The sequence below is a fragment of the Marmota flaviventris genome, chromosome 5, assembly GCF_047511675.1.
Source record: "Marmota flaviventris isolate mMarFla1 chromosome 5, mMarFla1.hap1, whole genome shotgun sequence".
NCBI classification, from domain to species: Eukaryota; Metazoa; Chordata; class Mammalia; order Rodentia; family Sciuridae; genus Marmota; species Marmota flaviventris.
In genome coordinates this window covers 151347881-151360673 of record NC_092502.1, presented here as the reverse complement: position 1 = coordinate 151360673, position 12793 = coordinate 151347881, and the positions used below count along the sequence as shown (strand labels likewise).

At 41.0% G+C, this 12793-nt stretch overlaps 1 protein-coding gene across 1 annotated transcript in view; it reads right to left on the bottom strand.

Annotated features, from left to right (window-relative positions):
* Ghr (growth hormone receptor) overlaps nt 1–12550 on the bottom strand; it is a 251170-nt gene extending 238620 nt beyond the window's left edge. The window contains exon 1 of the mRNA XM_071612700.1: nt 12336–12550. The gene's annotated coding sequence lies outside the window, so the exon portion shown is untranslated. The remainder of the gene's footprint in view (nt 1–12335) is intronic.
* Between the last annotated feature and the right edge of the window lie 243 nt (nt 12551–12793).

Genomic DNA, 12793 nt, shown 5'->3' with positions numbered 1-12793 from the left:
GAAGGTTATACTTGATCTGGGCTTGAATGACAAGAGAGAGCCAGTCTTATAAAGATCTACACACACTGATGCTACTTTGTTGAAATCTTCTCTCCATTATAACTTGCCTGCTTTTGTAAACAAATAGAAAGCTAGGCCTGAAAAATAAATTGTTTTCTCATAACGTATAATCTCTATACCCATAATGTATAAGCCATGCGGTTATTTAAAAATAGGTGGCTTCTTCGCCAGAGATGCACACCAAAGTATTTTTACATGCACACGACAATAGAGGATGACTTGGGATCTGCTTTAAAATACTCAGGGGCAAAGTGAAAAGGTGAAACAAGATTGGTAAAACACTGATCATCGTTAAAGCACAGTAATAAGTACCCAGGGACTCAAAATTCTATCATCTTTACTTTGTGTCTAAGATTTCCCATAATCAAAAGAACACATTTAGAATTTTTAAGGACTTCCCCAATGCTGTAGGAATTTCACCTCACCAAATTTTCATCAGTAAATTAGCAGTTAAAGCAAGAATGGTAGCCAATGGAATCATGAAGTACACGTAAGGCACTACTTAAGACTGAGATGTGCAAAAGAGATCACTGGATAGCCTTTCAATAAAATGCTGAAGCTTCCCAGGATTAGCCAATCCTGAAGCAGTGAGTCTTTGTCCTTGAAGAGGCTATTTTGCAGTTCTGAGGACTTAGAATTTAACTTGTAGAAATGATCCTGAGAATAATTTTTGTCCATACAAATGCAAATACGTTATATTTAGTGGATCTGGTGGATTTGTTTCGCAAATTCTTTTCAATATTCTATATATTGGTGGTGCATTTTTCTCCTTTGAAATGACTGTATCATCTTTACAAGTTATCTCATTAATTAATATCTGTATTATTTAAAATCTGTTCATTTTATATCTGTAGGAGCATCATGAATTTACTTTTAAGAGACTTGCCCTTAAAGAAACAATTTTTTTATATTTATTTTTTAGGTGTAGATGAACACAACAAAATGCCTTTATTTTTCATAATCCCAGCCCCATTAAAGAAACAATTTTAAGGTGTTCCTATGAAGTCAAATCATGTGCCTATGTGTCCATGTCTGCATACTTCTTCAAAGTCAAGGATTAAAACACATTAAGCACTTTGTGTGCTATAGGCTATTCTTTACCCAGAAATGGCTTTGACCATAACCCCACCACTCCACTGGCTAACTTTCCATTATTCCTTAATTTGCCAAAAGTAACAATTCACCTATACGATCTCCCATCATTGGCAGGCAGAAATCTCTCTGAGAAACTTCTACATCAAGAATAAAATTTAATGTTGATTTTTAAAATCCAAATTTCATAAACCACTAATAACCACATGGATATGTTATCCTGCATTTTTGCTGTATAGCGATAGTATAGGTGCAAAGACATAAAAATCACAAGAAACTAATCTCTAGCCAATACTCTGTCAAAGGAGAGAAATTTCAGCAGTACTCATTAAATTCCTAGTTTGGCTGACTGGCAAAGGAGGAGGAAAAAAAACCGTGATTGAAGCAGGCGTTTTATTGCAGAAGTTTTAAGTCTTCACACTCAGAGCCTCTCAAAGGGGTGCTGTAGACAATATTCTCTCTGTATTATCGGATATGTGCCAGGCACTGTTTCAAATCATTTAAACTACAATATCCTTGTGAAGTGCGAATCACCATCTCCCACTTTTCAGATAAGGTTGAGAGAGATTCATTCACTTGCTTAGAGTCATAACGGTAGTAAAGAACAACAGGCAGAGCTGGATTCAAATCCACTTGGACAAGGCAGATTTGTGTGATTCTGAATCCAACTCCATGTCCTTTCCAGAATGTCAACCTACTATTAGGCTTTCACAGTGGTTGACACTTCAAAAGGCAACTGTAATTTTTTAACAAATCTGTGTGTTCTCAGTAGAAAGAAATTCTAGTTTGTATCAGGTGTATCAATCATAATCCACCCGCTTGGACAGTTAACGTAACTGTCACTCTCCCATATGAATGACAGAGATAAACAACATGCTTGCTATGGTTTGTCCCCCAAGAGTTTATGTTTGAAATTTAAACCCCATTGTGAAGTATTAAAGGGTGGAAACTTGATCGGACTGTAGTGTTTAGAGATGGGGCCTGTAGGAGGTGATTAGGATTGGATAAATTCATCAAGGTGAAACCCCGAGGACTGAATACTTGTGGCTTTAGAAGAAAAGGGAGAAAGACCAGAAGGGTCACACTTGCTCCCTATCTCTTGCCATGTGATACCCTGCACTGAATTACAATCTGACAGCAAGATGGCAATCACCAGATGTGGCTGTAGCCCGCAGATCAGAACTATTAGCTACCACTAGAGCTTTATAATTTACCCAGTCCGTGGTAGTATGTTATTAACAAAAGAAAATGAACTAAGAAAATGCTATTCATGGTTATATTCCATATTGTACTGGTTTGGGTGAGGTGTCCCCCAAAAGCTCAGGTGTGAGACAATATAAGAATGTTCAGAGGTTAAATTAGATTATAGGAGCTTTAACCTAATCAGTGAATTAATCCACTGCTATTAATTGGATGGTAACTATAGGCAGATAGCGTGTGACTGAGGAGGTGGGTCACTGGGGGCGTGCCTTTGGGAGGTCCCCCATTCCCGATGCCATGTCCTGAACGGCTTTCCTCTGTCATGCCTTTATACCATGACGTTCTGCGTCACTTTGAGCCTAGAGCTAGAAGTCAGCTAAATTTCTGTAATCATGAGCCAAAGTAAACTTTTCCTCCTCTGTGTTGTTCTTGTCAGGCCCTTCGGTCACAGTGACGCAAAGCTGACTAAAACCCACATTCACAGAAGCTAATGTGATGTAGCAGGAAAAAGCCCTTGAAAGAAAGCTGAAAGTGAGTTATGAATCTGTCACTGTCACTTCTAGAAGGAGGTCCTGTCATTTCTCAGGCATCCCTATTTCCTTGCCTGTCAATAAAGAGAGAATGTTGGATTCAAAAGTAATAGCAGGGGTCTACTGGCATTGGGTAGGCGTCACTCTTCTTTGTATAGGACTGCTCCTGGCATTCCAGAAACTTAGCATCCCTGACTCTGGGTGCTAAATGCCTAAACACTCCAGTTCTTGTAACAACGATATTTCCAAATGCTCCTATGCACTACCTACTAGAGCAGCAGAACCTTGGATAAAAACACTGCTGGGTGATTTCAATTCCTAAGAAGTCTTATGGCCCTGCTAGGCCAGCTAGGTAGGGGAGGACAGAAGGAATCTCAGGCTTTCTCTCGCATTATAAGGCCCATTAAAATCATATTCTTAAAAGGAAGTCATATATTAATAGGCTTTTAATAGGCCTCTTAGAATACTGCTAAAGAAGTTTAATATTGAATTTACATAATGTTCAGAAAATAGAAGGATACAGAAACCCTGTAGCAGCGACTACTCTCCAACAAGCACTAGGCTCTGTGTGGCTGCCCCAGTAGCTAAGCCAAGAAATGGGAAGAGTTTCCAATGGATGACAAATCCACAGTGTGGTAAACTCTTCCTGCCCACCTGTTACCAATAACCCCAGAGCTCTGGGTATAATTCCTGACCCTCAGTTCCCAACCAGCTTGCACAAAACATCTTCAATCTTTTTTAAAATAAAAATAAAAAAATAAAAAAAAAATTGAAGGTCTAGCTCAGGAGCCACTTTGCTGATTGAAGCCTTACCCCAAATCCTTCAGTCCAAAAGATACCTCTTCTCTCTAACAAAATGTAGCATTTGTAGCTCCATATGAGAATTTTTATTGAATCACACAGTCATCAACTGTTCCAAAATCAAACCACATATATTAATAATATTGTCTTCCCAGCTAGAATGTTGGGTCTCAAAGTCAAGGGTCATGTCTTATACTACATTTATACTCCCTAGGGCCTAGCACATTCCTGGGAACACAATAATGGCTTAATAAATACATGTTCTGCCTTTGATATTTCAGAGTAATACCAAAAATACCATTGGCTTGACCAAACTTACATCCTGTGCACTATTTTTTTTTTTTTAGTATTTATTCAGGATCTTTTCCCAAGTGCTTTTCAAAGTACTTTTCAGATAATATAATTAATTTCACAGATCCTATATATAGTGAAAGAAATAAATAAAAAACACTAAACTTTATACAACAAAAGCAAAGAGAATTAAAACTTCATGTTTCATGAGGGGTATAGCAAAGCCTGGCAAAGTAGATACATCTTCCAATTCCTACTGAATTTTAGGTAAAAATCCAAAACATGTCTCCTTATTACTTTAAATATTTAAAAAATTGCTAGATGTTTCCAAAGCTGTGAGCAAGATTGACCTTGGGAAGCTGGTCATCAAATCCTGGTGCCACCGTTCGTCTAAGGAAATTGTTATGGTTTAGATATGAAGTGTTCCCCCAAAACTCTTGTGTCAGACCATGTCAGCACATTCAAAGGCAAAATGATTGAGATAAGAGAGGTGTAATCTAATTAGTGGCTTAATCCACTTATGTGGATTAACTGGGTGGTAACTGTAGCCAGGTAGAGTGAAGCTGGAGAAGGTAGATCAGTGGGGGTGTGCTCTAGGGGTTTATATTTTACCCTTGATGAAAGGAACGCCCTCCGCACTACTTGTGGCCAAGACCTGAGCTGCCCTCCTCCACCACCTTTCCACCATGATTATCTGCCTCACCTCACTTTCCCCCTCCTCCATTGTTCTTGTAAGTCTTTTGGTCACAGTGAAGAAAAAAGTTGACTAAAACAGAAATAATGTCAAATTTGTATTATAAACTTAGATCCAATTAATAATCCAAATTATAAAAAAATTTATATGATACACTTAGATCCAATTAATTAGTATAATTAATTACCATCTGATCCTACCTACATCCCTTTTCCCCAGACTCTCCATGCATTTCTTATCAACACTTAATGTGTCACTACCTGCTAAGGCCATCGATATATTATTTACTGAACATCGATGACAAGCAAAACATTGAATGCTGATGTCCAAAGGGAAATAATATGCCATATTGCTAATATGAACAAAGTCGCTCCCTCCCCTTCATTCTTTCTTTTTCCTTTAATCTTTGACTTGGTACATATAAACATGGTATCTTTCCCTCATTCATCATCATCTTGCTCAGGCATTCTGGTATTTTCTTCAATCCTGAGGGGAGAAAGCCACTGAAGACACTATCTTCAGGGCTGATTTCACAAATTATCTTTCACATACACCCGACTACTCTTCACTTTGCTTAGCCAAATTGAGGGTTTCTGGGATAATCATCACATAGCTTGAAGGTGTCCAGAGAAACAGCTCATAGGGTGAATTAGAATCCTGTGTCACCATGCTGACCATGAACAAAGGCTGCTTTCTGACCAAAGGCAAACAAAACTGGAAGTCTGAGTTTCTCATCAAAGTTCAGATGGGCTGACTGCAGCATGCCTCACACAAATCACTAGTTTGGTTTCAATAAGCACAGGGAAAGAACTACCTATGACTCTTTTGTGATGGTCATGCTCTACATTTTCTTGTTATGACAACTCAAAGGGAAAAAGGGATGGATATAATTATTAATATAATAAATACATTTTTAAGCAATAAAAGAAAAACGATTTTCTTTGGACAAATGACTTTATCATATGTCTACTGTATACTAAGAGAACAAAAAGGATACCTCTTTATTTATTTTTTTGTGGGGGGGGCGGCGGGGAAGGGACTGGGGATTGAATTCAGGATGTGACCACTGAGCCATATCCCCAACCCAATTTTGTATTTTCTTTAGAGTTAGGGTCTTACTGAGTTGCTTAGTGTCTCACTTTTGCTGAGGCTGGCCTCCACCTTCTGATCCTCCTGCTTGAGCCTCCAGAGCCACTGGGATCACAGGGATGTGCCACTATGCCCAGCAGGATACCTCTTTTCAGAAAATATAAATTATAGGCGACTTTAAATGTTTGTGTATAAACTAGTGATGAAACAATCAAGGAATTATAGCAAGTCTAGCACAGCGGGTTGTCCACCATAGGAAGGTATATAAAAGTATCTATTTGAAGTATAACTCATTGGGAAAATGATATTAGTGTGAGGAAAACTAGCCAAAATTCTAGTCTATACCAAAGAAGCAAGCCCTAATCAAAGTGATAAACACGTCTAAAAGTTTTAAGGTCTCTGTAGGAGAAATTATCAACTGATTTTAGAATGAAGTAAGTTTAGATAATAATTAAAATCACACAGCCCAGCAAGGTCTGACAAAATCACTGCCTTTTGGAACCATTACTAAGTAAAAATCAGTGCCTGACCAAGGTTCATAATAAAAGCTAGAGAGAGTAATAAGAAAAGAAAGTGAGGCTAAAACAACAATGACTCTCTGTCACCTGTCACCCTTCTTTCAAGAATCTGGCCCCCAGCACAGAATTTTCTTTAGCTTAAGAAAATTTTACCTTTAGCTTAAGCAAAAGCAACAACAATGAAAACTGCTTCTGAAAGACTTCCTGCATCAGCTCATGATGAACTGTGTTGGTTTTGAAAGGCATCTGGAAGCACATGTGGTAACATTTTTTTGTTTTACTTAATTGATTAAAAAAATTAATGATCAGGGAATAAAAGAAGCAAACACTATTTCTCAATTCTTATGTTTAATATGGCTGTATATTGTCAAATAAGTGATATAAGTTATAGCTTAACCATCTAAGACGTTCCACCTTTTCTGAATGTGGCATTCAGCAAAGCATGGGAAAATGTAGAAATAAATAAAATTTACTTTCTTTGTTCTTAAGAACTCTACAGCCTGGAAGAGAGATATATAATAAAGCAGATCACAAAACTAAAAATGAATGAAATAAGTATTCTCAGAGAGACTCAAGCAAAGTATCAAAGGAATTAACAAAGAGAGAGAGAGAGAGAGAGAGAGAGAGAGAGAGAGATTTGATAATGAAATGGATTCAAACCATACCCCTGAAAAGCATCCTAAGGGGTAGTCTTATTTATCCCCGCTTTGTTTATTTTAACATGTTGGTAAATAATAAATAATTAACATGTAAGAAATATGAATTCCAGGATGGTTAAAGAGTTTGCAAAAGTTACGAAGTCCATTAGAGGCAGAACTCAGAGAGGTCCTAGATTTCCTGACACATACTTTACTATAATTTCATACAACACCTAACTAACTTAGATGTTTCCTATATCAAAGGAGGACTTTAGTTTGAAAAACTGCGCACCCTAGAACTTATCAATGGATCTGCTGTAAGTTGAGAGAAGGCGCAATGAAGGCAAGAATAGTAAATTAATTCTGAACTTTAAAAAAAAACTTCATTTTTTATTGTTTCCTCTTTCCTAAATATGAGAATAGAATAAAGCATAGAAACAAATACATATGAAACCACAGAGCAAGGATATGACATGAGACAACAAACACACATATACAGGCAATTTCATCTAAGAGCATAAGTGTCATGGTCTTCTTGTCCTGACTGAAGATCTGTCCACAAAAATATAAGCTTCTGATAGTCCCAGGTGTCAGTTTATATGATGGATTGTTTCTGTCTCCCCTAAGAAAAGCAGCTATTTCTTTCCCATTCAGAGTTGCTGAAAAGTAACACAGTCGTCATCATCCACTGTAAACACTTCTTTCAGGAGGGCACTCTTGTGGCAGAATCTCAGCAGGTAGCAGGAGGAACTCATAATTTAGTTAGGAAGCCCCAGACAGCACATAAAAGAAAAATCAATCATGCCAGGTAGGTGTCTAATGCACAGAGCTGTCCATAGATGCTACAAAGCTTTTATGGAAATACCTCAGCCAGGAAGGTAGGCATTATCATTTTCACAGAAAAGGAAGCCCCAGAGGAGCTAATTTGCATATAGGTGGTAAAGCTCAAGTCAATGGGCCCCCAAATGCTTGATTTTGAGCCATACCCTCTCTATGCATAAACCAGCTTTGCTGCCCTTCTCCAAAAGTGGCTTGGGTTTGAGAAGCCAGGAGTAACAGACTATTTGTTCAATTCTTTTTTCAATACAAAACAGGACACAAGGTCCTCAGTTCACACTGAGGCTGTGATATATATGCTTATGAGGGTTCCAGCTTCCCTATGATATCAGCAAGCCATTTACTGCCTGAGATAAAGTAGGTTGTTGATTTAGTCATGTCCTATATGTATACTTCAAATCCCAGTTGCCCAAGGAAGCATTTATCTCTGATGTACTTTCACCTCATTTGGGGCCAGATGGCACCGGGACTTGGGCAGAGCAAACTTGCAATAAATGCCTGATTGCTATTACTGACTCATGCACATGGAAGCAGACACAACAAGGCCTATGAAAAGAATACATCATAGTCACTAACTGTAAGACCCAGCTTTAACTTACTTATTTTCAGAACATTCTACATTCCATGATTTTGGTTGATATTCCTTAATAAGGATAAATTAAGAAGCTATTAACATGGCATATAGAATTTTATTTACCTGTCCATTAAGACTTTTCATGGGTTTATAATAAGTTCAGGCATGAAAAAGTGCTGTGAAGCTATTAAAAAGCTTCGACTATGGATGAGTAACAATATGAAAAAACAAGTTGTTACCTCATCTACAGGCTTGATTAGTCAATGAAGTAATGAGATGGCAAAACACACACACACACACACACACACACACACACACACCTAATGAATATCAAGGTATCTTAATAGATATAGAATGTCCAAAAGTAAGAATTCCAAATTTATGTTTTAGACAATATATATTAGGAAGGATTCAGAGAATGTGGAACCTAGGGCATAGTGTTCAGTGTAAAGAAAGACAGAAACCCACAGTGTATAAGCAACAACTGCAAGAATAGGAGGGAAAAAAATGGCAATCTAGGAGCAAGGAAAACAATGTTTGTTTTCAGATATAATACTCAAAGGGAAGAGAGATTAAATTCATTGTGTAGGCTATGGAGAGAAGTGTTGACTCAGTACACAGCAAAACTTTCTAGAAATAAAGTCTTACTTCCTCACTGACCAGTCTATTCTAAAAGAAGATTCTCAACTGGCAGAGGGACTAGCCCATTTTCTCAGACACTGGAAATTTGTGTGCTGAACAGAGACTTACTTGGGCATGTTATTTACACTATATCTGTTCCAGGCTGAAAAAAAAAATCACTTTCCAAAAAGTTATTCTATATTATCTTATTTGCACTATTGACTGAGGGGATTACTCTAATTTTAGGACGCTTCAGTTTTTAAAAATTCAATATTCAAAAGGTGGTTAAGTAATGTGAATGCTCAGATTATTTAAATTGCTACTATAGCAGTTATAGGGTTTTTTATTTGTTTTGTTTTCGTTTTGTGGTACTGGGGGTTAAACATAAAGCATTACATATGCTAGGCAACTGCTCTACCTTTGGGCAATGCCCCCAGCCTGTGTTTTGGTTTTTGGTTTTGGTACCAGGGTTTGAATCCAAGAGTGCTTAACCACTGAGCCACATCCTCAGCCTCTTTTTTTTTTTTTTTTATTTTGAGACAGTGTCTCACCTCATTACTCAGGGCCTCACTAAGTTGCTGAAGCTGGCTTTGAACTTTTGATCTTCCCTACATCAGCCTTCTGGTCTGCTGGGATTACAGGCTTGCACTATGCCCTGCCAGCCTGTTCTTTTATTAAACAAAAAAAGAAAAAAAAAAGAAAGAAAGAAAACTGTTGATTTGTGTGGACACTTGTGAACATACTAAGAAAAATGAGTGCTTTTAATTCATGTATTTTTAAAAAATTGTTATTTAAAAGCAATTCAGGTTTCCCTAATTGTGCAATCTATTAGTGAAATGAACAAAAAGGCTTAATCTTCAGGTTAGAAAATTTAAAAGACATAGCCCATGCCCCTTCCCTTTTTTTTTTTTTTTAAGCTAAACAGTCTGCTGTTCCACATTCTTACTCGGTTTTATCTTTACATTAACAGTGCTTACCAGCAGATAGCCACAAAGGCAGGCCAAGTTGGACCAATTTCAAGATTTGTTTCCACACTGGGGTGCTTCATGCTTTTGGCAGAAGCAGGCTGCAACTGTGGCTTCGTTTATTACATTGTGCTGTAAACATTATGTCCTGAGCTAATGAGATACTCAACATGACAATCCCATAGGTTACTAAGCACCGTAAACATCTGTTAACACAGGCACCAGAGATAGCATAGAGAAGGCCTGTAGTGTCCATTTTTAAAGTGGTTTATGATGTGGAGTCTGCTGTTTAAAAGCTAATAATCAAAAACACCGTCTTAAACTCTGGCTAGGACAAATATTTGAGAAGCAAAGTTATGCTCACTTTGCGAAAAAAAAAGTGCACTCGTGTCGTCACTTAGTCATTGCATTTATAGACTTTCATTTCACACCTTTGCCCATTAAGTGTTGGCTTTCCCTGGTATTCAGAAAACCAAAAATATAATTTCACTGTGATATATTTACTCAAAAAAAAAAAAAAAAGAGAGAGAGAGAGAAAAAAAAAAAGGCTGAATGTTGACTCACCAACTTTCCTTAGACTAATGTGAAGCCAAAAGTTTATAAGAGTGGAAGAAGCAGATGAGAGTCGGGGCAAATTTTTAAGTTACCAACATGTTTTCCAAGGATCCCAAGGCTAAAAAACATCCTCCTAGTTCCACTCAAAGGTCTACCTGAAGGGAAACTGTAAGCGACTGGAAACCCCTTGACACCTAGTCTGAGAACAACAGGCTTTGCTTTTCTCAAAAGGAAAGAAAACTTCCAATCACAGAATAAATTAGATCAAACAATCTTGTCTGTTAAGTCATTTTATTTCATTTCTATTGAACATTTATTTCTAGAAATGCTTCAAGAATTGTCGCATCCAAGGTATAGAGATATTCCAGAAAAAAAGGGACTTGCAGGGTGATTCAGATGGAAACTTGTCTGGAACACCAGTTACTACCACAACATCCGAGGTCTGTGAGAAAGGGTGAATAGCTTCTCAAGCATGGACAGCCACACCGGGCATCAGATTCACAGCTCTACCCGGCTGTCTCTGGTGTATGTACCCACACATGCACATATCCCTTAGAACCCTCAAGGGCCCTCTCTTGTAGTTGTCCTGAGAACTTCAGAAACCCCCACAAGGCAACCTCCAGGGCCTCAGCCCCTCCAAGGCGAGAGGCTTAGTTATTTTAAAGCCCCGTGGTACTTAATCCTATGCAAGAACTCCAGTGACTTCCCAACCCGCTGGCCTCCTGTTACCTTTCCCTGTCCCTTCCAAGGTCTCCCGGCGGCACAAACAGACGGGCGGCACCTCTATGGTCTCCGCCTCCCCCCTTGCACACCCTACTGGCTCAGGAGCCAACACGCCTCCCTAGACGCTCGCGCGCGCGCGCTCACCGCGCACACGTACACCCATTCCACATGCACCCCGCGCCAGACCACGAAACCCCGCAGCCGGGTCCCAGCAGGCGTCCTCCCGCTGGCTACATATAAAACCCTCGCCTCGAGATAAGACTTCCCCATGCACCCGCAAATGGATGGCTGTCCCGCACTCTTTGCGTGCTGCCAGTTCCCTGTCTCCAGACGCGCGGTTATCGCACTCACCCGCAGCCCTCAAACCTTGGCAGTTCTGTCAAAACTTTAAGGCTGGTTGATTTCACAATGAGGAGTGTGTCCAAGTCTGGGAGAGCTCGGCTTGCCACAATTTCTATCCACCCCAGTTCACGGAGACTGTGGCTGTGATTTTAAGGACCCCAGCTCCTCTGTGGCCAGAGCGCAGCTGCAGCCTGCACAAACGCGCAAAAAGCCCCGCACTTGGCGGAGAAGCGTGCAGTGGGTATGCTCACAGCCGGACCTCTCCAGGCCCTTGGGTCGCGCTCGCCCAGTGCAGCGGCGGCAGCCTCAACAGTTCCTGCCCGGGCCTGGCGAACTGATGGTGTCAAACATACACTCAGAAAACTTTTCAAGACTTTTACAAGATTGTCTTGAGAGGAAACCCTTCCTCGCACTGCACACACTGGGTCGGAGCAGGAGCTACTGTGGGATGGTTCGCTTGCCTCCCCTAACTCCTTGCCGCCCCCATCAACTTCCAATCACACATCCCACCACCAATAACTTCCAGCCTTACACACACGCGCGTGCGCGAGCGCGTACACACACACACACACACACACACACAGCATAGCAGCATAGCAAGGATCGGGTTACAACTACCCATCAGCAGAAAACAACTTTTTGAAAAGGGGAGCACAGCCCTCCCCCAAGTCCACCTGGAGAAAAATATATCCGTGCAAATGCATAAAACTGATCCCCGTTTTCATAAAGAACTGGCGTTCAAGGGTCCACTTTCAGGCCCGCTGGCACAAAAAGGGGAAAGACTCCCGGATCCCCCCTCCAGTACCTCCGAGCTTCGCCTCCGGAGACAGAGCGCGGGTTCGCGTCCGCGCTGGGGCCGATGGCGCGGGGACCTCCGGCCTGCCTGGCCCCAGCCCGGGGTCCCCGCCGCCGCCCGGGCTCAGCAGCAGCCGCCGCCGCCGCCACCACCGCCGTTGTAGCAGCCGCCGCCGCCGCCGCCGCCGCTGCCGCTCCCTAGACCGCCTCCTCTTCCCATGGCTGCGCCCTGCTTGGCAGCTCTCGGGCTGTCAGGCTTGGGGAGGAGGGAGGGGGCGGGGTGAAACGGGAAGGGAGGATGGGAGGGGAGGGGAGGGGAGGGGTGGGAAAAGGCGGCCCACGTTCACCAAGGGTCACGCCGGGCCCAGCCCGCGGTCCCCTGGATCTGGGCTGCCAAAGCCAAAGGAAGCGAGAGTTCGCTGAGGCCAGTTCGAGACCCGCTGCGGAGCGGCAGAGCGCCGCCGGGGC